We start from the raw sequence: 24044 nt of genomic DNA on the forward strand, positions 1-24044 counted from the left end.
CCCAGCAGGACTTTTCCGTCTTATCTGGCTGACTCTGGCTTTGGAAGTTTCTTTTTTCCTTCAAGAAAGCAACTCCAAGGCCTAGCTCATACTGTTTGATGTTGTGAAATTCACCCTTAACTTTGGGGGGTGGCAGATGGCAACTCAGAATGGACCCATCCTGAAAACCACTGCCCTCCAAAAGCTGAGTAATAGTGTCAACAACCAGCTAGCATTTTCTAATCTGCAAGGCATGTTCAGACGTATCTATTTATCATCCCATCATAATAATCATGGGAGACAGATACTTTATTATCCCTATTTTATAGGTGAGGAAACAGAGGCTAAGAGGGCACAAAGCCTTGCCCCGGGTCATGTGGCAAGGAAGTAAGGGTCTCAGGACGGACGAAAACCAAGGTTATCTGTCTTCCCATCATGCCTCTCTCACTCTCCGGTGATACAGGAACGTGACCACTAGTGACACTGACTCTTTCACCCTTCCTATAAAATGTTTCATGGTATTGACAATTCAGCTTTATATCAAATTACATTTACACAATGGAGCATTCACCTGCCAGCATGGCCAGTCTTGCAGAGAAAGAGGAAATATATTTCTCCCTCAACAAACGCTGAAGAAATAAAGAAGATTTTCAGAAAAAAAAAAATCTAAGAAAAAGTCAATAGTGTAGGTTTCTGCATGCCATCTGATCTGGCTGATGAAACTTCAGTGACTGTAGAGGCACTCATTCTACAGATAAAGGAAGCAGGAGGGTCCAGTGTATGGTAGATGCGGGGCAGTGTACAGGTATGCTGCAGGTGCGGTGCAGAGTGGGGCTTGGGTGAGCCGAGTGAGGTGCAAGGTATAAGGGGCACTCACTCGCAGGTGCTGACCCTCTGTCTGCACAACCCTAAGAGCAAGCGCTTCCTCACATTCTGTGCCCACATCTCTAACTTGGTATACCAAGTCTCCTCATCCCAGATCGAATGGTCTGCCAAATCCTGAGGCACAGTAATGAATGCTGTATCCCCAGAAAGCAATTAGAAACAAGCCAGGAATAAAATACAGTTAGATCCAAGTTGTCCTGCCTGGACAGGACTGGCCACATCATTCGCAGGGCCCAGCACAAAATGAAAATGTGTGCTTCTTTTTCAAAATTTATTAAGAATCTCAAATGAAGGAAGAATGTTAGATCAAGCAAGGGCTTTCTAAGCACCAGGCTCTGTGAGGCTTCATGCCCATGAAGCTTCTTGCACCCAGGTGTGTCCTAATGGTCCTGTGTCCTACGTCAGAGATGTGGCCCTCATGGCCTCTTCCTTTAGCCAGGTTTATAAGCACTTTGTCACCCTGTTTATTTAACTTATATGCAGAGTACATCATGAGAAACGCTGGACTGGAAGAAACACAAGCTGGAATCAAGATTGCTGGGAGAAATATCAATAACCTCAGATATGCAGATGACACCACCCTCATGGCAGAAAGTGAAGAGGAACTCAAAAGCCTCTTGATGAAAGTGAAAGTGGAGAGTGAAAAAGTTGGCTTAAAGCTCAACATTCAGAAAACGAAAATCATGGCATCCAGTCCCACCACTTCATGGGAAATAGGTGGAGAAACAGTGGAAACAGTGTCAGACTTTATTTTTCTGGGCTCCAAAATCACTGCAGATGGTGATTGCAGCCATGAAATTAAAAGACGCTTACTCCTTGGAAGGTAAGTTATGACCAACCTAGATAGCATATTCAAAAACAGAGACATTACTTTGCCAACAAAGGTCCGTCTAGTCAAGGCTATGGTTTTTCCTGTGGTCATGTATGGATGTGAGAGTTGGACTGTGAAGAAGGCTGAGTGCCGAAGAATTGATGCTTTTGAACTGTGGTGTTGGAGAAGACCTTGAGAGTCCCTTGGACTGCAAGGAGATCCAACCAGTTCATTCTGAAGGACTTCAGCCCTGGGATTTCTTTGGAAGGAATGATGCTAAAGCTGAAACTCCAGTACTTTGGCCACCTCATGCGAAGAGTTGACTCATTGGAAAAGACTCTGATGCTGGGAGGGATTGGGCGCAGGAGGTGAAGGGGACGACAGAGGATGAGATGGCTGGATGGCATCATTGACTCGATGGACGTGAGTCTCAGTGAACTCCGGGAGTTGGTGATGGACAGGGAGGCCTGGCGTGCTGCGATTCATGGAGTTGCAAAGAGTCAGACACGACTGAGCGACTGATCTGATCTGAGAGGTTACCTAGGAGAGAACCTTTAGGAAGTGCATGGAGATGTCTCATCACTGGCCACTGAAATAGCACTGGGATGGGATTCAGAAGTCAGAATCCTGGATTTGGGTCTGTCTCGGGTGCTGATTAGGTCATTACCACAGAATGGCTTCACACTCTGGTTTCCTTATTTGGGTTGGTTTATAACTTTGAAACTTTAGGCTATGGAGGCCTACTGGTTCATGTTTACTCTATGTGGTTGGAGAATTATCCTAATTTGGAAAAAAAATAGCACTCCCTCCCCCCACCCCAGTTATCTGTCTCTTATATCTATGACCATATTAAAATGAGGGAAATGTTGGTGCAGTTAGTATGGTAAACAGTATGGAGTTTCTTTAAAAAAACATAAACAGAGTTACCATATGATCCAGCAATTCCACTCTTGGACCTATATTCAGAAAACATGAAAGCTCTAATTCAAAAAGATACATGAACCTCAATGTTCATAGTAGCACTATTTACAACAGACAGGACATGGAAGCAACCTAAGTGCCCATCCACAGATGAATGGATAAAGCAGTTGTGTTATAGATATACAATGGAATATGATGAACCATGAAAAAGAATGAAGTAATGCCATTTGCATCAACATGGATGGAACTACAGATTATCAAACTAAGTGAAGTAAGTCAGACAGAGAAGGACAAATATCATATGATATCACTTATATGTGGAATCTTAAAAAATAGTACAAAGGAACTTATTTACAATATAGAAACAGACTCATAGACATAGAAAATTCAAACTTATAGTTACCAAAGGGGAAGGAGGGAAGGATCAATTGGGAGTATGGGATTAACAGATGTATACTACCATATATAAAATAGATAAACAACAAGGATTTATCTATTTTAAATCCTGGCCTCCCTGGTGGCTCAGTGGTAAAGAATCTGCCTGTCAAGCAGGAAACTCAGGTTTGATCCCTGGTTCTGGAAGATCCCCTGGAGAAGAAAATGGCAACCCTCTTCAGTATTCTTGCTTGGGAAATCCCATGGACAGAGGAGTCTAGAGGGCTACAGCTCATGGGGTTACAAAGAGTCGGACACAATTTAGTGACTAAACAACAACAACAACAAAAATAACAGGGAACTATATTCAATATCTTGTATAATAATAAACTATAATGAAGAATTAAAAAATATATTTCTGAAACTAACACAATAATGTAAATCAACTATGCTTAGAAAAATAAAAGTAAGTAAATATGTTGTGATTAATAAAAATACAAATTCATTGAAAAACATCATCAAATTTACAGAAGTTTTTTATCATCTATATTATTTTCTCCATCAGTGATATTTTTATTTATTTTTTAATTTAAATTTATTTATTTTAATTGGGGGCTAATTACTTTACAATATTGTATTGGTTTTGCCATACACGAACATGAATCCGCCATGGGTATACACGTGTTCCCCATCCTGAACCATCAGTGATATTTTTAAAAAGCACTAAGAAGTACTTCTGGAGCCTTCTGTATTACTGTACTTATCTCACCTTGGACTGATAGCAAATGATCCTCAAAAAGACATCTGTCTACATATCACACTTTAATCAGGGCATTAATTTGGGTCCCAGTACAATTTCGAGCTTACAGTTAATCCTGAATCTTACCTGCCTTGATTTCATTCATGTGTTGAGTAACTGTTTACCGAGGATCTATTTTGTTCCAGTTTCTGCTCTCAGCACCGGAGACACAGGGAACATAATATATAACGGTCTCTGACTTTAGGTCAGAAATGATGTCCTCATGTAAGGAGAGATTGACATGAAACAAATAAGCAAATATATTTAATAGATGGTATGTGCTATGGAGAAAAATAAAGCAGACCGAGGATATGGATGAGCCGTGTATCTTTTCCCAGTTATCTAAAGCTTCAGTGAGTTTTCCTTTCTAAGTCTCCTAACTCTCCTTTCAACCTCCATGGTCCCCAGTTCAGTAATGGGAACTATATAATATCTGTCCCTACTTGTAAGGATAGAGAAAAAGTGGGGGGGGGCTTTTGCTTCTCTGTCTCTTTCTAGTTTATCATTGTACACAAAGTAATAAAGCACACAGTATTCATCAAATCAGTTTTCTATGGCTCTGTAACAAATGACTGCAAACTTGGTGGCTTAAAACAATGCACATTTATTCTCTCACAGTTCTGGAGGCCAGAAGTCAGGAATCAGTTTCTCTGGGCCAAAATCAAGGGCTATGCTCCTTCTGGAGGCTCCAGGAGAGAATCTCTTCCTTGCCTTTCCCAGTTTCTGGTGTCTGCTGATGTTCTGTGGCTTCTGGCTACATCACTTCATCATCTTCAAATCTCTTGGTGCTCCATCTTGACACTGAGTTTTGCTCTGTGCCTGTCTGTGAAATCTCCTTCTGCCTCTTTCTTATAAAGACATGTGTGGCTTTATAAGAAGACTCATTTGAATAATCCAGGATAAGATCTTCATTGAAAGCCTTAATTTAGGCACACCTTCAAAGATCCCTTTTGAAATAAAGTTTGCAGTCTCCAGGGATCAACCTGCTATCTTTGGTGTCATTGCCCACCTACCACAACATTCTAAGGACCCACTCACTCCTCGCCTCCTGCAGCATTCTCTCTTGGGTTACTTGGAGCTTCGTGAAGAGAATGATGATGTGTGTGCCCTGCAAATAGAGGAAACGAACCTGCCTATTTGCCTTAAAGATATCCATCCGGTGAAAGTAAAATACACACCCTGGACTTGTGAAACCTCTACCACGTCCATTGGGGAAGATCCGAGAAGCCACTTCATGAAACTCAGAATGAAATACTGACTAACCACAGACTGAGTTTGGCCCTCCATCCTTTTTTTTCTGGAGGTAGAGAAAAGGAAGTGATACAAATATTCCCCAAGAGTGGTTTTCTTTAGAGCAGCGTAAACACCGGGTTACCACCCACCTGCAGTCTTCTTTTTTTCTTTGTTTGCTGTTGCCCAAGCTGTCCCACAGGCCATGAGCATCTGTGCTCCTGCCTGGTGCAGAGGGGCCGCAGCCTTGTCTGTAGCCCAGGGTTTGTTCCTCAGTGCCCAGCCACCACACTCCCAATCACAGTCAACATGTATTTGCGTTAACTATGTGCCAGGCATGAACTCAATGCAAAAGTAGAGCTCCATCGATGACTTGGAATGACTGTAAGCAGCATCACTCATTCCCAGGCAGAGGGCCAGCCACTGCTAGGTGTCAAGAGTAAATATTTTAGGATTTGCAAGCCAAATGCCTCTGTCCTGTTGGGACTACTCAACTCTGCCACTGGAGGACAATAGCTTTAGTCAACACTGGAATAAAAGTCTATTCCTCAACAAATGGGAATGGCTGTGTTCCTATAAAGCTTTATTTACAAAATAAAGTTTATTTATTCCTGTTCCAGGGACAAAGGACAGATTCTAAGTTATTCCCCACCATAAGAAGTTTAACTATTTCTGATGATTTAAGTACAACTTCAAATTTGCTTTCTGTTATCTCCCCTCCAGATTGAGCTTCCTGACACATAGACTATTTTTCTGACACTCATTGGGTTTATATAATCCTAATAAAACTTCATTTTTTTAGAGACTTCCATTTTTCCTATGATTCTCTAGTTGTCTGCTTCTCTCTGTGTGTGAAAAAATGGGAAATCATTTCATTTATCCCCTCTGGGTTTATTCTGCTCAGCTTGAGTGGACAGAAAAACTTAACTTTGCAAAGTTATCAAGTCTCTCTTATAGTAGGAAGCTCCTATGGCTGAGTTTCAGTGGTAACTTCCTAGACCTAAACTGGTGATTCGCAAATCACAAATGAACTGTAAGTAAATGGTGCCACCCTGCCCTTTATCAATCCTCACATTTCTAATTTACAGCTCACCAGTCTAGGCCCTGTGATGCAAGCTAGGACTGGCTCCTGTCCTCAAGGCATTTACAGTCAAGTTAGTGATAATACAAGTTAACAAGCAATTTTAATATAATTATGTATATAATTATATATTCACATAATATATTTATATGCTATACTATATAAATATATTATAAATTATATATTAATTATATAATAAAATATAACTGTATGCTGCATGGTTATACTTAATATGTATTATATATAATTTTATAATTAATTGCTAAGATAGGGAGGTAATGTGCTCTAGGAGCACAGAGCCTCCTCTGAAGGCTGAGAAGATAGCCACGTAGTAGAATGAGTCCAGGAGAGTATTACAGGCAAAGGGAATGGAAATTTCAAGGAGTTGAAAGTGAGTTAGAGGGTGATTCATCAGAGAAGTGTGGCTCGAAATAAGAAGGTAAGGAAGTGAGGCAGGCAGGCTTAGCTCATGTAGAATTTCACAGCATACATTAGGGAGACTGGACTATATCTAAAAGCCTGGGGTAGACTGTCTGGGAAGTGACATGCTGCTGCTAAGTCGCTTCAGTCGTGTCCGACTCTGTGCGACCCCATAGACGGCAGCCCACCAGGCTCCCCCATCCCTGGGATTCTCCAGACAAGAACACTGGAGTGGGTTGCCATTTCCTTCTCCAATGCAGGAAAGTGAAAAGTGAAAGTGAAGTCACTCAGTCATGTCCAACTCTTAGCGACCCCATGGACTGCAGCCTACCAGGCTTCTCCATCCATGGGATTTTCCAGGCAAGAGTACTGGAGTGGGGTGCCATTGCCTTCTCCAGGGAAGTGACATAGTAGGACACATAAATGCTAAGGGAGAAACTAATAAAAGAATGAGGGTAAAGCTGCCATGTGCCTCTTCAAGGAGAGTTTAGAAGTTCTCTAAACTCTAAACCATCTCTGAACTACAACACCAACAATGTACTTCTAAGAAGTCACTTCTTGGAGTTAAAAACCAAAGGACCCAATTTGAGCATGATTATCACAAAGTCCTGGGAATATCAGAAGCTGTGAATGTTCTAAGAGGGGGAAAAAAATCTGGAAAGTTTAAAAAATAAGGAAAAAGGTATCAAAAATCCATCCTTTTATAAAAGTTTTCCTTATTGTATGCCTATAAGGAAAAAGAGCAGACACAGGAAACCCAGAACTCAGATGTTAACATTGTATGTCAAGTGGCCACATCCCTGAAATATAAAGCTACTTATTCAGAATAAAGGTCATTAGCCTCTAGATCAGGTTAATGGGGGAAGTTTCTGAAATTTCCTGCTGGCAATGATTCTCAAAAAAGCTTGCCAATAAGAACTGTCTGCCAGATTTTAAAAAATATGGATCTTGGGTCCCATCCCAGGCTAAGTGAACCAGAACCTCTAAGGACACTGCTTTGTATTTTTACAAAGTTCCCCATCATTCTCATTTGAAGCCATAGTTGAATTATTATTTGTTTGCTTTTTAAAACTGACCAGCTTTTTTTTTGTAATATAACTGACATATAACAGATCGCACAAATTCAAAGCATACAACTTGAAATATTTTCACTTATCACTGACATCACATATCAAACATAATTGCACAGCCGGAGAACTACCACCACATTTAAGAAAATGAATGTATTTGTATCCATCACCCCAGAAAGTTTATTCATGTTGCTTGACAGACCCTCCCTCTTGTCACTGATTTTGATCCATTCGATTATGCTATATCTTGGCGTAGATTTTGGTGCTTGCTTGGCATTTGTTGAGATTCTTGGATCCCTGAGTTTACAGTTTTCATCAAATTTGGAAAACTTCTGGCCATTATTTCTTCAAAGATTTTTTTCTGTTCCTTCTTTCTTTTTAGCTCTTTGGGAACTCCAACTATATCATACCAGCTGAAATTGTCCCATAGCTCACTGAAACTTTTTTCATTAAAAAAATTCTTCTTTGGATAGCTTGTATTTCTGTCTTCAATTTCTCTGTTTTTCCTTCTGTCATTTCTGGTCTGCTGATAATCCCATTATATATAGTGTATTTTTCATTTCAAGCATGGTAGTATTCATGTCTAAAAGTTTGATTTGGATCTTTTATATACATATCATGAACTCTTTGAATATATGGAATACAGTCTGAATACAGTTATAGTGCCCATTTCAATGACACTGTCTGCTCATTTAACATCTCTGTTAGTTCTGAATTGATATGTCTCCTCATTATAGGTTGTACTTGTCTGTCTACCCATATCTGTGATTTTTCACTGGATGAAAGATATTCTGATTTTTCCCTTGTTGGGTGCTGGGTCTTTTAGTATTCCTATAAATGTTCTTCAGCTTTGTTCTTGCACACTGTTAAGTTGCCTGAAACCAGCTTAATCCTCTTGTGCCTTGCTTTTAGGATTTGCTAGACAGATCTGGCATGGGACTCAGTCTAGAGCTAATTTTGCCCCACTCCTGAGGCAGCGATGCTCTGAGGACTCAACTCAATGCCTCATGACTTATGAGATTTTCAAGCCTGGCTGGTGGAAAGAGCCACTGTTCTTGGCCCAGGATGGGCATCTGCAATGTTTCCTTTAACCCTTTGCCTGGCTCCTCCCTGGCTTTGGCTAGTTTCCTCACACCCAGGCCCGGCTACTGCTGACTGCTGCACTGAGATCTGCTGACGATGTCAGGAGACCCACATCAGGAACCCAGATCTCCGGTGCCTTTTTTTGTGCAGTTCTCCCACCTCCTCACTCTGTCCTGTGAACTCCAGCTGCTTTGGTCCCCCTGGACTCTCAGCTCCATCGCTTCACCTCACAGTCCTCTGGGTTCTGCCTGGACTTCTCTCCTGACACAGTGCCTGGGCACTTGCTAAGGTAGCAAGCTGGGGCAGTCACACTGCTGCCCTCATTTGTTTCCAGACACTGTCCTTTGTTGTCTGATGTCCAGTGTGCTACTCCAATGGCCATTACATATGTGTAGATATTCATGGAATTCCCTGGTGCTCAGACAGGAAAGAATCTGCCTGCAATGAAGGGTTTGATCCCTTGGTATTCATGGTGACAATCTCACTATACAACACTTCCTTATTATTCAGTTTCTGCACAACCAAGAAAGTCTCTTTCTTCATACACTGAAATCCAATACAGGCAAACCCCCAGATATGCTTAGTAACACGTTCTTCAGAAATATTAGTTCTTTTCATGCCCAATAATAGATGAATGAGGCAAATGCCACATTCATTAGTTCTCTGCTTTCAGGAAAATAGGTGTCTCTGGTAACAAGGCCAGTCAGGGGATTAACAGAACTGCAATTATAGTAAAACTCTATCCAGTAAAACTCTATCTGTTCCTTTCCAAGAGGTGAGGGCAACAAATCAATAGACTTTTCTTTTTCGGCCATGCCATGTGGCATGTGGGGTCTTAGTTCCTCAACCAGGGACAGAACCCACACCCCATGCGTTAGATTCAGGGAGTCTTAACCATTGGACTGTAAGTCCCTCAATAGACTTTTTGAATAGTTGTGAACAATTTCTACAATGCCAGTTTCTATTATTACTCCCCATAAAGGTTGTTCAATTAACCAGTAACGGTCATCTAAAACAGAAAGTTTTAGATGCAAAACTTAGATCCCAAAGCAAGATGCAAAGTGTAAAGATATTTCCTCAAAGCAAAACAAAACAAAAACATGATCTTGATGGGATAATAATTGAGGAAAGAGGTTTACAAAACACTGTTCAGGGGCTTTCCTGGTGGCTCAGTGGTAAAGAATCTGCCTGCCAATGCAGGAGACACGGGTTCAATCTCTGATCAGGGAGGATTCCCACACACTGCAGAGCACTGGGGCCCAGACACTACAACTACTGAGCCTGTGCTCTGGAGCCTGGGAGCCGCAGCTGCTGAGTCCGCGTGCCACAACTACTGAAGACCAAGCCCTCTGAAGCCCGTGCTTGGCAACAAGAGAAGCCACCACAGTGAGAAGCCCATGCACTGCTGCTGGAGAGGAGCGCCCGCTTTCTGCAACTGGAGGAAAGCTCAGGCAGCAATGAAGACCCAGCACAGTCAAAAATAAATGTCATTAAAAACAAAAACAAAGTGCAAAGAAAGTAAACTTATATAGGCCATACATTTTTATCTGTGTGCAAAAATGTAAAGTAGGTACCTGAAATTTAACTTCAAGAAATAGTTAAACCCATTTGCACAGATTTAGCTACAAGAATTTTCATTGCAGAGTTGTTTCTAAAATGGAAGAAAAAAAGAACTGAAACATCTAACCAGAGTGGGTGGTTAAATTAATCACAGTGCATCCATTCAATGGATTGCTATGCAGTTGTTAGAAATGATTTTATTAAGGATTACTTGGTAATCTAGAAAAATGTTCATAATAAATAGTTATGAGAGAAAAAGCAGACTTGAGTTCTCAGGTAATGATTGTTAGGGTTACTTGACTGTTAGCACTGAAGTAAAGCGGAGTGAATCTCTTGAATCTGAATGGTATTTATTGCAACCGGCAGGAGATTCAGTGGCCCTTCGAATATTTCTGGGCAGCAGGGAAGAGGGGGTGTTGTGGGGTGTGTCTCTCTATCACTCAGGATCTGAGTCTCTGTTTTTGCTAAAATTACAGTTTGTTTTATATCTGCCCTGATTATCCCTTTTCTGCCCACTGTTGTCCTATATTATCCATCACCACATTTCCTTTATTCCCCCATGTTCCACTCTGAAACTATGTGTGTAGCAGATTTTATTAAAGATCCAGTGTAAGGGATGGGGAAGAACAGTGTTTTTAAAGGAACACCTAGCAAACCACTCAAAATTGTTTATCAAAAGTCTGTGTTCTTTGAAGTTCCAGAACCATTCTCATTGGCCTCACAAAGCTCTAGCTTCTTGCTCTGACCTCACCTCCTCAACAATCCAGGAGCTTGTGCTCTCTCTCGCGCGCACGCGCTCTCTCTCTCTCTCTCTCTATATATATATATAAAATGATCCAAAACAATTTTATGTATACTATTACTATAAATTTTATATACATATAAATCTGAAACTTTTAAAGAAAAAGGTAGCTTTCCATTTTTCCTTTTTCTTTTCCAACCCCTTCCTGAGAGCTTTCCATTTCATAAATGACCTGTCAAGATATTTTCCTAAACAAAGGTTTATCTACCCAGAGAGATTATGCTAAACTCCTTAGCAGGAAGAAGCCATTGGGGTCTATTATGGTTTTAAATGGCTTAAGTGTTGGGTAGATAAAAACAATACATGTCTCTGCAAGGCTAGGTTAAGGATATACAACAAATGATTTTTAAATGTATGTTTTCTAATTTTATACAATGAAAATGTAATATTTAAATTATATGGTAAGAAAATAAAAAACAAAAATTATTTTAAAATTTAAATTAATTAAAAAAAAATAGGACAAGTATATATTTCTTTATATGCAAATGTTAGGAAGAAATAGGGCAGGGGACAGGAGTTCAGTTGGTAGAGCATCAGACTTTTAATCTGAAGGTCTAGGGTTCAAGTCCCTGTTCAGGCATGCTATCTCTTTTTCATCTTTAGGGTTTCCCTTGTGGCTCAGACGGTAAAGAACTCTCTACTTTAAAAAGTTGCAATTGGGATATAAAAATTTGAAACCCTACAACATGGGGAATATAGCCAATATTTTATGATAACTATAAATGGAGTATAACCTTTAAAGATTGTGAATCACTATGTTGTATGCCTGTAACTATAATATTATATAGCAACTATACTTTAAAAAGTGTTTGAAACCCTGGGAATTCACTTTAAACATATTGGGAGCCCCATACATAGGGACTTCCCTGTACCTCAGATGGTAAAGAATCTGCCTGCAACGCAGTAGACCCGGGTTCAATCCCTGGGCCAGGAAGATCCCCTGGAGAAGGAAATGGCAATCCACTCCAGTATTCTTGCTGGAGAATCCCATGGACAGAGGAGCCTGGTCGGCTACAGTCCATGGGGTCACAAAGAGTTGGACACGACTAAGTGACTAACACACATACATGGGAACCGATTTCACTGCATATCCACTTGAAATAAAGTTGTTTACTCAAATACTCTCCCCCTGTGCATTAAAGAAAGAATCAGAAGTCTTAGGAACTTGGGTTGTACAGATATAGTTGACTAAACAACTCTGGGGACAAATGTTGTTCCTCATAATTTATGGAGAATTTGGATACTTCCTCCTGTTGTTTCACATGGTGAGTCAGCAGGCACAACACTTCTGCGTGCATGAGACCAAATACCACTAAATGTCAGAAGGTAAAGCTGCCTTAATTCACCCCAGCATCAGGCTGCTCTTCAGAGAGCCAAGTAGGGGACACTGGGGCCTCTCTCATTTGGCATATAGCTACAGTGGAACTCTGGGGTAAAACTCTACCTTCACAAATGCTCATGGATGGTTTAAAAAATGATAGCTTTTTTTCATCAATGTTTAAACGTGTTCAATGTTAAACATAATGTCCAAATATTTAGTTTTCAAACAGAGTTTTCAAATATAAGTATAGTGGTATAAAAGCTAATTAACCCATTTTAAAAGTGTGGATAAATAGTGAGGTCCTTAACATGCTGTCTAGCCATACTGTTTAAAGACAGAGTCAGGGAAGGGGCATCCCGGGACCCAGCAGTTTTAGCATCTCTGCTTGCTGGTTAGAGATGTAGAATCTTCCACTGAATCCAAATCTTTCCCTTCGGGAAATTCCCAGAACTGGTGGGAATATGAAGGCTAGAGGGTCACGGCTCCAGTATTCAGCGTTCTCCAGCCCAAGGCTTGGCACGCACACTGCCTTTGACCTCGCAGTACAGATGTCACAACTTTAGGGCGAGCAGAACCTAGTGAGAGGACCATTTCATCCTGCACCTTAGTAAATAGGCTGGGCTGATTAACTCTATTCTAGAACTAACCAATCCAGTTTTCACCCCTCACTATGATGCAAAGCATGAAAAAAAAAAGTGTGGCAGGCTCTTCCAGTAGGTTAGGATATGGAGAAATGTGCATGTGTTTTGTCTCAGCTTAATGATTTCCTTCAGGTCAGTTCAGTTGCTCAGTTGTGTCTGACTCTTTGCGACCCCATGAACTGTAGCATGCCAGGCCTCCCTGTCCATCATCAACTCCCAGAGTTTACCCAAACTCATGTTCATTGAGTCGGTGATGCCATCCAACCATCTCATCCTCTGTCATCCCCTTCTTCTCCTGCCCTCAATCTTTCTCAGCATCAGGGTCTTTTCAAATGAGTCAGCTCTTCGCATCAAGTGGCCAAAGTATTAGAGTTTCAGCATCAGCATCAGTCCTTCCAATGAACACCCAGGACTGATTGATCTCCTTTAGGATGGGATGGTTGGATCTGCTTTCAGTCCAAGGGACTCTCAAGAGTCTTCTCCAACACCACAGTTCAAAAGCATCAATTCTTTGGTGCTCAGCTTTCTTTATAGTCCAACTCTCACATCCTTACATGATCACTGGAAAAACCATAGCCTTGAGATGCTGCACAAAGTCTGATCCATTCCAGCTTTGAGGAAGGTGACATTTCTGAGTTTCTGGATGAGTGGTTCTTATCCTCTGCCTGCAGGACAGTCTCCTGGCTTCAGATACTGACTGCTAGGCCTAACCCAGAGTAACTAATTCCATCGGTCTGGGCTGGGACCAGACCATCTGCATTTCTAACCTGTTTCCACGCAATGAGGATGCTGTTAGTCCCTGGACCACACACTGGATGTCACTCTCTTTCCCTCGAGCTCTGATTTTTGCTTTCCCTCATTTGGCCCTTTAAAAAAACTGACTGGATAGGATATACTGACCAATTACTCTTGTTTTTCTCTCATGGATGGTCTGTTTGTATCTTTTCTGAATATCGTAAATGGCAAGTTTCCCGAGGGCAAGTACTGTGTCTTTAGGTCTGTTGTGGATTGAACTGTGTCCCCCACCAAAAAAAGATACGTTCACCCCTTTAACCTGTGTTAGTGACCTTTTTTGGAAATGGGATCTTTGCAAATGTAATCAAGTTAAGAGAAGGTCACACTGGATTAGGGTGGGCCCTTAACCCAATGACTGGTGTCCTTAGCAGCAGAAGAGGGAAATTTGAACAAAGAGATACACTGGGAGAGAGCTGTGTGTGAAGATGGTGGCACAGATTGGAGTGATGTGTCTTATAAGCCTTAACGTTCCACTAAGAGTTGCTGGCAACCAGAGGAAGCTAGGAAGAAGCAAGGAAAGAACCTTCCCTATAGCTAGCCTTCAGAGAGAGCACAGCCTCACACATACTTTGACTTTGGACTTCTAGCCTCCAGAACTGAGAAAATAAATTTCTATTTTTGAAACCACCCAAGTGTTTTGTTATGGTCGTCCTGTGAAACCAATATAGGCTTTGCATTTCCCAGGGCAGAAAATGTGGGTTACAGTCAGTAACCCACTGGGATGTAGAGAAGTCACCAAGATGACCAGAAACACATGAGTAACACACAGCTGGCTGGTGTGATGATGCAGGACAAAGAATGAAGATGTTTAAAAAGGAAGATGAAACTGCATAGACTTTTCTGGTCAGGTATAGCATTCTTAACCACTTAATTTATCTTAATACACTTTTCATTTTATCAAGAAAACCAATACCAGATTTGAAAAAAGAAAAAAGCAGAGATGAAGGAAGATTCTCAGTGATAAATCAATGCTCATTGCACAGGAGGACATGGTACCCAGTTTATCTTTTTGTTGTTGAGATTAGAAGAGAACTGTAAGGCTCCTTCTTTATCAGGTGACCCTAATGCTGGGTTTATGGCCCCCCACTCCAGTACTCTCGCCTGGAAAATCTCATGGACGGAGGAGCCTGGTAGGCTGCAGTCCATGCAGTTGCTAGGAGTCGGACTCGATTGAGCAACGTCACTTTCACTTTTCACTTTTATGCACTGGAGAAGGAAATGGCAACCGACTCCAGTATTCTTGCCTGGAGAATCCCAGGGACGGGGGAGCTTGGTGGGCTGCTGTCTCTGGGGTTGCACAGAGTCGGACACAACTGAAGCGACTTAGCAGCAGCAGCAAAGCTGGGTTTACTCAGTATGTCTCATTTAACTTTAAAAAGTCTAGGTGCACATCTAATATTCCCCTTAGTACAGATGGTCATTTATATAGTCAACCGAGGAAAATAACCTTGAACTTCCTACCTCCATGACTTTGATTCCTGCCAATTCCCTTCAGTCTCATTATCCCAGTTCCAAGTATCTTTCAATCCCATTCCCCCCTGCAGGCCTTTCCTTGCTACCCCAAAGGTTCCTCTTAGGCTTCTAAACATGATAATCACATAGAGCTTAAGTCAACCATACCCTGAATTTTACTTCTTTGTGTGTGCATTACTTTTTGCCACTCAAAGTGTACCTGAAATCTATGCCCACAGTGTTACAGCGCGTGCATTCAGCACTCAAGGTGCAGAACAAATATTTTCTGGCATAAAACCCTTAATAGAAGAAATAGCACTAAAAAAAGCCACTTCTGCCAGTAAGAGCTGGTTCCTTTGATGGAAAAGTTTTGTGCAAGAACTGCACTTCTCTTTGGTCACCGTGTTCTGGAATGACTTTTTCTGCACCAGGAGTCACAGAGCTGTGAGTCATGACATGCGAGGCACGTCAGAGCTGCAGACTCCCCATTGTCAGCTCTGATTCCACACAAACCTTTTTTCCTTCTGGTTGAAGCGGCCAAATTATAGCTCAAGATAAAAACATAATTACATTCCAAAAGACCAGGGATAGCTGTTGAAAATACTCCATGAACAAAACAATAACAGGAAATAAATGAGGATTACCCATGATGCATGTAGGCTTTCCGTATGGCTCAGTGGTAAAGAATCTGCCTGCCAATGCAGGAGATGTGGGTTTGATCTCTGGGTCAGGAAGATCCCCTGGAGAAGGGAAGGACAACTGACCCCCTTATCCTTGTCTGGGAAATCCCATGGGCAAAGGAGCCTGGCAGACAATAGCTCATGGGGTTGCAAAAGAGCCGGATATAACTTAGTAACTAAACAATAACAACAACAACCCATGATGCATAGCTAATCCAGAATATTCCAGGGACTATTATAAAATGATTTTCCATTTTTTGGTCTTCTGATCTTCACTTTAAAAATGCTAGTTAAATGTCAGGCTGTTTAATTGACAGGTACAGTTCAATCTATTCTATTTCCATATGTATTTACTAATAGTGTTGGTTCCTTCCAGTACAGACACATACCCACACTCCCACACCCAAGTCACACAGATAGCCTTCTCTCTTCCTCTGGTTGGCTCCCCAATACAAGAGCAGAATGAATTCATCAATGCATGTGTGTATACACAGGGACTTCAGGGAAATTCTTGCTGTCCCAGTTGCACTTTGGGTGAGGCCTCAAGTTGTACCTCTGCCTCAATTCACTGGTGGCTAGAGTTCCAAGAGTTTCATGTGCCCAGAGCACAAAGGAAAAACAAGAGGTGGCAGTTCTGAGCAGTGAGATCACCTATACCTCTGGTGTAGTGGGTGAGTAACATGTAGATTTCTGAGTTGGGATCTTTCAATTGGCTAACCTTGAAAAGCTTCATTTCTTTCTGGTTTTCTTTGGCCAGCAAACTAGAGACAATGGATTTACAGGGAGAGAGATGTGGTGGTTAGAGTTCACAGCTGACAAGGGGAAGAGAAGCAAGCAGAAGTTGACTAGAACACCAGTTAGCCTGGGGCCATTTGCTGAGGGAGTTTGCAGTGCTACAGAACTCCAGTGGCCTTTAGGAACATCGCACGTTATAGAAAAACACATCATTCATGCTTCTGGGTCAAGAGGTTATTGCTGAATGTTTGTCCTTAGCAGTAAATACAGAATTAAGACAGAGAGTCAAAGGAACCAGTGAAAACCAGTTCTCAACTCTCAGACGCCCTTCCTTCCCAACACAGAGCAGGATAAGAAAATGGGAGGTTCTTTAACACTGGGAAAGGATTCAAGAGGAGACTGTTTGGGCTGACTCAGCTATAAGTCCCAAACCCCTGACTCTTGCAGCAATGGAGGTATATCTGACTGATGCTGAGGCAACCAGAACAATCTCAAGATGGATCCTAGGGGCTGTGGGCCTGCAGGGTGAGACTGATGGGCTGCATCTTGGAAGAAATAGCATTTCTATCCAATTCCGGGCAACTGTAAGTAAATGCTACCTGAGGACCAGAAATGGGTCACAGAGCGGAGAGGGAATCTTTCCAATTCAGGCCATTAGGATAATCTGGAATGTTAAAGGAACTTGAAAGGAGAGTTCTTGGTGAAACGGGAAGCTGGGAAAGCAGGGGCTGTGGGGCAGGAGGCCACTGCAGGCACAAGTGCGTTGCCAAGGTGGGCCTTTGGCTACTCTCCCTGATGGCTCCAGACAGTCGATGGTTCCAGTTCATGACAATTGGTCTGGTTAAATGAATACTCCTCCATCCTCACCCCCTACACTCTCACTTTTACTGTCTAGTTTGGAGGATCAGTTATACGGTCACCTATGTAATACCCACCTCATAAGAACTGCATTCAGAAGGGTCTAGTGGGGCAACTTCCATAACCCACAAATGTGCTTACCAGGCCCATTGATTGTGAAGCTTTCCTATGATAATACCAGTCAAGTAAGAGCTCTCCCCCATCTCTGCATCCTACGCTATGGGCAGTGAGCTGGGGAACAAGTGTGGGGGAAGAAACAAGCTGATCACAGTCCTTTTAACGCAGCAGGCATCCTCTCTGTCAGCTAGGGCTGGGGGAGAGACACTTGGACTTTTTAGTATGCTTCAAGACTAGGAAGTCTAATTATTAAAACCAGATTGTAAACTTAAATGGATTAGAAAAGGTCTTGAAATGAATTGATTGGGATATTTCAAAATAGAAACTTGATTAACTAACACACAAATTCAAGTAAATGCTTCCAATCAATAAACAAAAATACGTAAGTATGATTAAAAAAAAAAAGGAAAGAAAACCAGATTGTCAGGACTTCCCTGGAGGTCCAGTGGCTAAGACTGCAAGGTCCCAATGCAGGGGGCCTGAGTTGGATCCCTGGTCAGAGAACTAGATCCCACAGGCCGCTGCAAGTGAAAATTAAAGAATCTGCACGCTGCAACTGAGATCTGGTGCAGCCAAGTAAATAAATAAACGTGTGCATGCTTAGTTGCTTAATCGTGTCTGACTTGTTGCGACCTGATGGACTGGAGCCCACCAGGCTCTTCTGTCCATAGGATTTCCCAGGCAAGAATACTGGAGTGGGTAGGCATTTCCTCCTCCAGGGGATCTTCCTGACCCAGCGAATGAACTCGTGTCTCCAGTGTCTCCTGAATTGGCAGGCGGATTCTTTACCACTGAGCCATGAGGGAAGCCCAAATAAATAAATAAACATTAAAAAAAATAAAAGACAAACAAAAAACCAGATTGTGCTTTGAGATCGAAAGTGATGGTAGAATTTTCTACTAGCTGCAAGTGACTAGACGGGTCAGGGGCATGACAGAATTTTTATTCCAGTAGCAGGAGAAAACTTCCCCAACTGCAGGCATTTTATTTATTTATTTATTTATTTAGGTCATGCAGCATGGCATACGGGATCTTAGCCTGACCAGGGACTGAACCCATGCCCCCTACATTGGGAGCTCAGAGTCTTAACCACTGGACCACCAGGAAGTCGCCCTGTAGGCATTCTAACTGGGCGGCTGTACTCTGCTCATCCTCTCTGAGTTGTGTTTGTTCCACACACAAGGAGCACTTATACTGGTTATCCTCTGGGGCAAATCGTCTTGATTCTTTGCTTATAGCTACTCTTCCTTTATTTTCATTTGCCAACCCGACCCTGATTTGGTTTGGGCAACAGTATACCCAGATCCAGAGAGAACTGGTCAAGGCTGGTCCAAGCCAGTTACAGCTCCCTATTCCCTTTTGTCATTGACCAGCCTAGGAAAAGGCCTGGGTCCCGTGCTGGTCAGTGTGAGATGATGAAAAGTCTGCTGGGGAGAATTTTCTCCTGTGAAGGGAGGAATGGAGCAGTCCTGGTGTTCTACCACCTCCCTTGCTGCCTTGTGTCACGTGATACCTGTGATGGAACAATGATCTTGCTGTGTCCTGGCTGACCAAACTGAGAGGGAAGGCCATACGTGGGGTGGTGGGGTGGGGGTTGGCAGAGGGGGAATAAAAGAGCCTGGGTACATGATGAAACCACCTGCCCTAAACTGTCCTCAAACCACCTACATTGGCCTCTGTTAAGGAAACAAAAAAATGCCCTGAAGATTAAAACCTGTTAGCCAGACTGTTATTTACAAAGAATTGTGACCTTTAAACACTAAGAAAATACTAAATTTTATATCCTCGGCAAAGCTTGCTTCTCTTTTAAACACAATAGAAGTGATTTCACAAAGGGAAGACTCATAAGTAGATTGACTTTTTCCTAGGAACGGTGTGCTGATGTTCCTTAGCAAGGTCTTATACCTCCAATAAGCTAGAGCATAAAGAACATATGAAAGCAAAGATACAGCTACGAATTATTATACAACTTGCAAGTTGTACAAGAGTCTCTACCATATGATAAAATCCACATATAGCACAAAAGCATACTGTTACATACAAATTTTCACACAAATAGATAATATGAACATCTAATTTTACTCTAGTCACAGCAAATTTAAAAATCAAATTTCCACCTTACAGTTTTGTGTAAGCCTATACTAGCACCCGGGGCTTCCCAGGTGGCTCAGTGGTAAACAATCCACCTGCCAAGCAGGAGAGGCGGGTTCCATCCCTGGGTCAGGAAGATCCCTTGGAGAAGGAAATGGCAACCCACTCCAGTATTTTTGCCTGGGAAATCCCATGGACAGAGGAGCCTGGTGGGCTACAGTCCATGGGGTCACAAAGAGTTGGACACAACTTAGTAACTAAACAACAATAAATACTCGTACCCACTCAACTATTGCTCTCAAAGTTTTAGTGCTCTAGAACTTAATCACAAACTCCAGGCAACTGAACCCTGAGCTAGGGGTCTCCCTCTCTCTCTCTGTAACTCAGGCTTTGTTCCCCAAAGTGTCAGAAGTCTAACTCATGTTGTAGGTAGCCAGAGGTTATCAATTTCTCAATTTACAAAGCAGATTTTGTGAGTGGTATAAGATATCAAAGCAAAAACCAAATCAAACCCACAACAAAACAAAGAGCCTCTCAGTCTAGCTCCAGTTATCCCTCACTGTTGGTTTTAAAAGGGATCAGAAATGTTTATAGAACATTTCACTGTTACCATTTAATCACCTGGTTGGGTTTGGTTCTAAAAAAGACTGGTATCTTTTCTTTTACTTCTTTGGCTAAATGCTTTGCTATTTCAGATAAGTCTTTGCCAACTTCTAAACTACTAGGGCAAAAAGTAGGCTCATGTTACAATCCTAAAATCTTTTTGAAGTTGTCTGAGTATGTTTAGCCAAATATTATTGCCCTTGGAAAATACTAAACAAGATATGTGTGATACATATGTAGGGTAAAACAAACAAACAAACAAACCAAAAACCAAACCAAACCAAACCAAACAACCCTTGACAATGGTCAAATACAGTATAGACTGTGATGGTGACTAAACCCTTTTCTACAGTCTCTTGAACAAAAGCTTGCAACGTTCTCTAGGCTCCCTCTGGTTTGGTGCAGCCATGTGCCTGAGTTTCAGCTAGCAAAGTGAAAGCAGAGGTCACGTGCCACTTCCAGGACCTTAAAAACCTTCTGACACCATCCTCTGGGCTTGCTCAGCCAGAGGATTGGATGAGTCTCCCAGCATCTGTATCACTGGATCCTCAACTTTTGGTTTTCAGAACCCCTTGACACTCCTAACATTTTTTCGGACCCCAAAATGTTTTTGTTTCTATGGGTCACATCTATTAGGAGTTATCAAAAATATTTTAGAATCCTATTTGTTAAAAAAATAAAAATATAAATATTATAAACACCATAATCCCTAATTATGAATAAAATAATGTTTTTATAAAAATCAACCCTATTGGCCCAAACAAAAAATATCTAGTGGCAAAAGTGGCATTACTTCACATTTTTTGAAACTCTAATGTTTAACTTAGAAGACAGTTGGATTCTTACATGTGCTGATTATTATTATTTTTTGGCTATGGTGGGCTTCTGTTGCTTCACATGGGCTTTCTCCAATTGTGGTGAGTGGGCTACTCTCTAGTTGCAGTCCCCGGGCGTCTCATTTGTGGTGGCTCTTCTTGTTGCAGAGCACAGGCTCCAGGTGTGTGGGCTTCAGTATTTGTAATACACAGGTTCAGTCGTTGTGGCTCGTGGGCTCTATTTAGTTGCTCCAAGGCATGTGGGATCTTCTCGAACCAGTGTCCCTTGCATTGCAAGGCATATTATTAACCACTGGACCACCAGGGAAGCCTTCACATATGCTTTTTTATTCTACCTGTTAAGTTGTGTTGGTTGAAGAATATGAAAAAAAAAAATCCAAACCTTTCCAGATGAAAAGCCAGAAAAGGGGGCCTTGTGGAATTAGCCTAAAAGGGTCTCAGGAACTTTAGGGTCCTTGGATTATACTCTGAGATCCAGTGATTTAGAGGAAGATGGAACAACAGGATATAGGGAGTCTTGGTTCCTGAACGACCTCATGGAAGGCTTTCCACCAAAAACACCCCCATTAAACTGATGCAAATGAGAAATGACCTTCGATTGCATTAAGCCACTAAGATTTGGGGATTTCTGTGTTTTAGCGGCTGCCATTATTCTAATTAAAACATTAACTTATGTAGTGGCAACTCTATACCAGGCACTGTTTAAGTACTTTATACATACTAACTCATTCAATCTTTTCAACAATCCTATGAAGTCGTTGCTTTTATAGTCTCCATTTTAGAGATGAAGAAACTGAGGCACACAGAGGTGAAATGAAATAGTCAAAGTTGTGCTGTGAATAAACAAGTCTAGTTCTGGAGTTCTTGTTCCCAGTCACTTCATCGTACTGCCTACTCACCTTTCCTACATATTATCCATATTATCCAGCACCACCTTATACCTTATGCTCCAGACAAGCAAAGCAGACATAAATAAGAAATATGTACTTGCACTAATGACTTGCTTGCTTGAAACAGATATATGGGTAACAACTAGCTTTGGATTCTCCAGAAAAGATGAGGATTGGTGGAAATAAATAGGTGGAAAGGAGTTCCTGAGGGTTCTGGGAGATTAGTGGTACAATGTTGGGGTTTGGGGGGCTGGTAGGCAGAATTCTAGGTGGCCCCATGACCTTACCACTTGGTGTTACTTACCTGATTCTTTACATGGCAGCGAGTCGCAAAATTATGTTATGTGGTAAAGGGGATTTTGCAGCTGTAATTATGGCTACTAATCAATTGATCTTAAGATGGGAAAATTATCTGGGTGGATGATCCTGAGCCTTTTAAAAGTAGAAATTTTCTTTGGCTTGCAGCAGAAGGAGAAGTCTGGAAGATCTGAAGTATGAGAAGGACTGGGTGTTGAACTGCTGGATGTGAAGATGAAGGGACCAGGTGAGAAGTAATGATAGCCTTGAGGAGCCAAGACCAGAGTACCTGACAGCCAGCAAGGAAATGAGAATCTCAGACCTACAGGCTCAGGGATCTGAATCCAGCCAACGACTTGAATGCTTAGAAGTGAATTTCTCCCCAGGGCCTTGACCTGTCCACACTGTTTTGGGCCTTGCAACACTCTGAGCAGGGACTTGACTGAATCCACCTGGATGTCTGATTTACGGGATTGTAAGTTGACGAGTGTTCTTTTAAGCTGCTAAATGTATGGCAATTTGTTACATAGCAGTACAAAACTAACAGAGAGGGTAACTCAAGAGACACTGTGTCTGTCCCAGGGTACTTGCCTAAGCAAGACCGTTTCTGCTAAGGATCAGTAAGTTTTGCTATACACTAAACAAAAATAAATAAAAGAAACCCAAACCACATATTTCCTCATAAATATTTTCAATCTACTACTGGGAACTTTAAAACTAGTAACTCATAATCGTTTGCTATTATAAGTTACAGAAACACTAAGAAATTTTTTAAGGTGACATGTTTCATGTACTCTACTAACCTCTCTCACAATCTACTTTTATATCTTAGAAAGTCCTGGAATTAAACACCACACTCACCACAGAACCTGTAAAATGTGTATAGCAAATTCTCAGGTTTTATATTTTTTAAGGGATTAAAAAATTTTTTTTCCCAACAGACACATACATATATTTGAAAGTAACCTCAGCAACCCACTCCAGTACTCTTGCCTGGAAAATCCCATGGACAGAGGATCCTGGTAGGCTACCGTCCATGGGGTCGCAAAGAGTCGGACACAACTGAGCGACTTCATTTTTCTTTCTTTCACTTTCTTTCTTTTCTGTGGATATAATTATTTGTTTATTTTTATATCTTGCTCTTTCTTTTTAAAAAAGCCTCTTTAAAATAAGATATTTAAAAAATATTGAGTTAGGGGAAAATTTAGAATATCCACCAAATATCACAAGGTCCTATACTTCAGTAAGAGATGATTTTGAGACTCCTAGATGCTAAAGAAGATTCTTACAGTCCTTAAGATAAGGGAAACTAGTTTCTGAGAAGAAGATTATTTCTAGTTCTCTAAGAGAAATCTCTTTTATAAGCTAGGGTCTGTTGCAGTAATTAAAAAAAATTCCTCAAATCTCAGTTACTTGGGTGAACAAAGATCTATTTCTCACTCATGCTACACAGTCTCTGTTGTTTGGCTGGGGACTCTGCTCCATGCCTCCTCTTTCTGGGACACAGGCTGACAGCAGATATCATCTTGGGTGCATCCTGGTTGTCACGGCTGGAGGAAAATGTCTGGAGGATCTTGCACTGGCAGATCATGCCAGGGCCTGGAAATAATGTATTTGCATCACAGATTAAATCCTATGCATTATTTCCTATCCACCCAACCACATGGGACCAAGTTGTGCATTCTAGTATTGCCCAGAAAAGACATGAACAA

The 24044-nt window shown here is 41.6% G+C and overlaps 1 protein-coding gene and 1 long non-coding RNA gene across 2 annotated transcripts in view; one reads left to right on the forward strand and one right to left on the reverse strand.

Moving 5' to 3' along the window:
- CHN2 (chimerin 2) overlaps positions 1-24044 on the reverse strand; it is a 341634-nt gene that overhangs the window by 73717 nt on the left and 243873 nt on the right. The gene's annotated exons all lie outside the window — the stretch shown is intronic.
- Positions 16886-22999, forward strand: LOC133246191 (uncharacterized). Its single transcript, XR_009735941.1, has 2 exons — positions 16886-17224; positions 22501-22999. It is a non-coding gene; the product is annotated as an uncharacterized LOC133246191 (long non-coding RNA).

The sequence above is a fragment of the Bos javanicus genome, chromosome 4 (assembly GCF_032452875.1).
Source record: "Bos javanicus breed banteng chromosome 4, ARS-OSU_banteng_1.0, whole genome shotgun sequence".
Taxonomy (NCBI): Eukaryota; Metazoa; Chordata; class Mammalia; order Artiodactyla; family Bovidae; genus Bos; species Bos javanicus.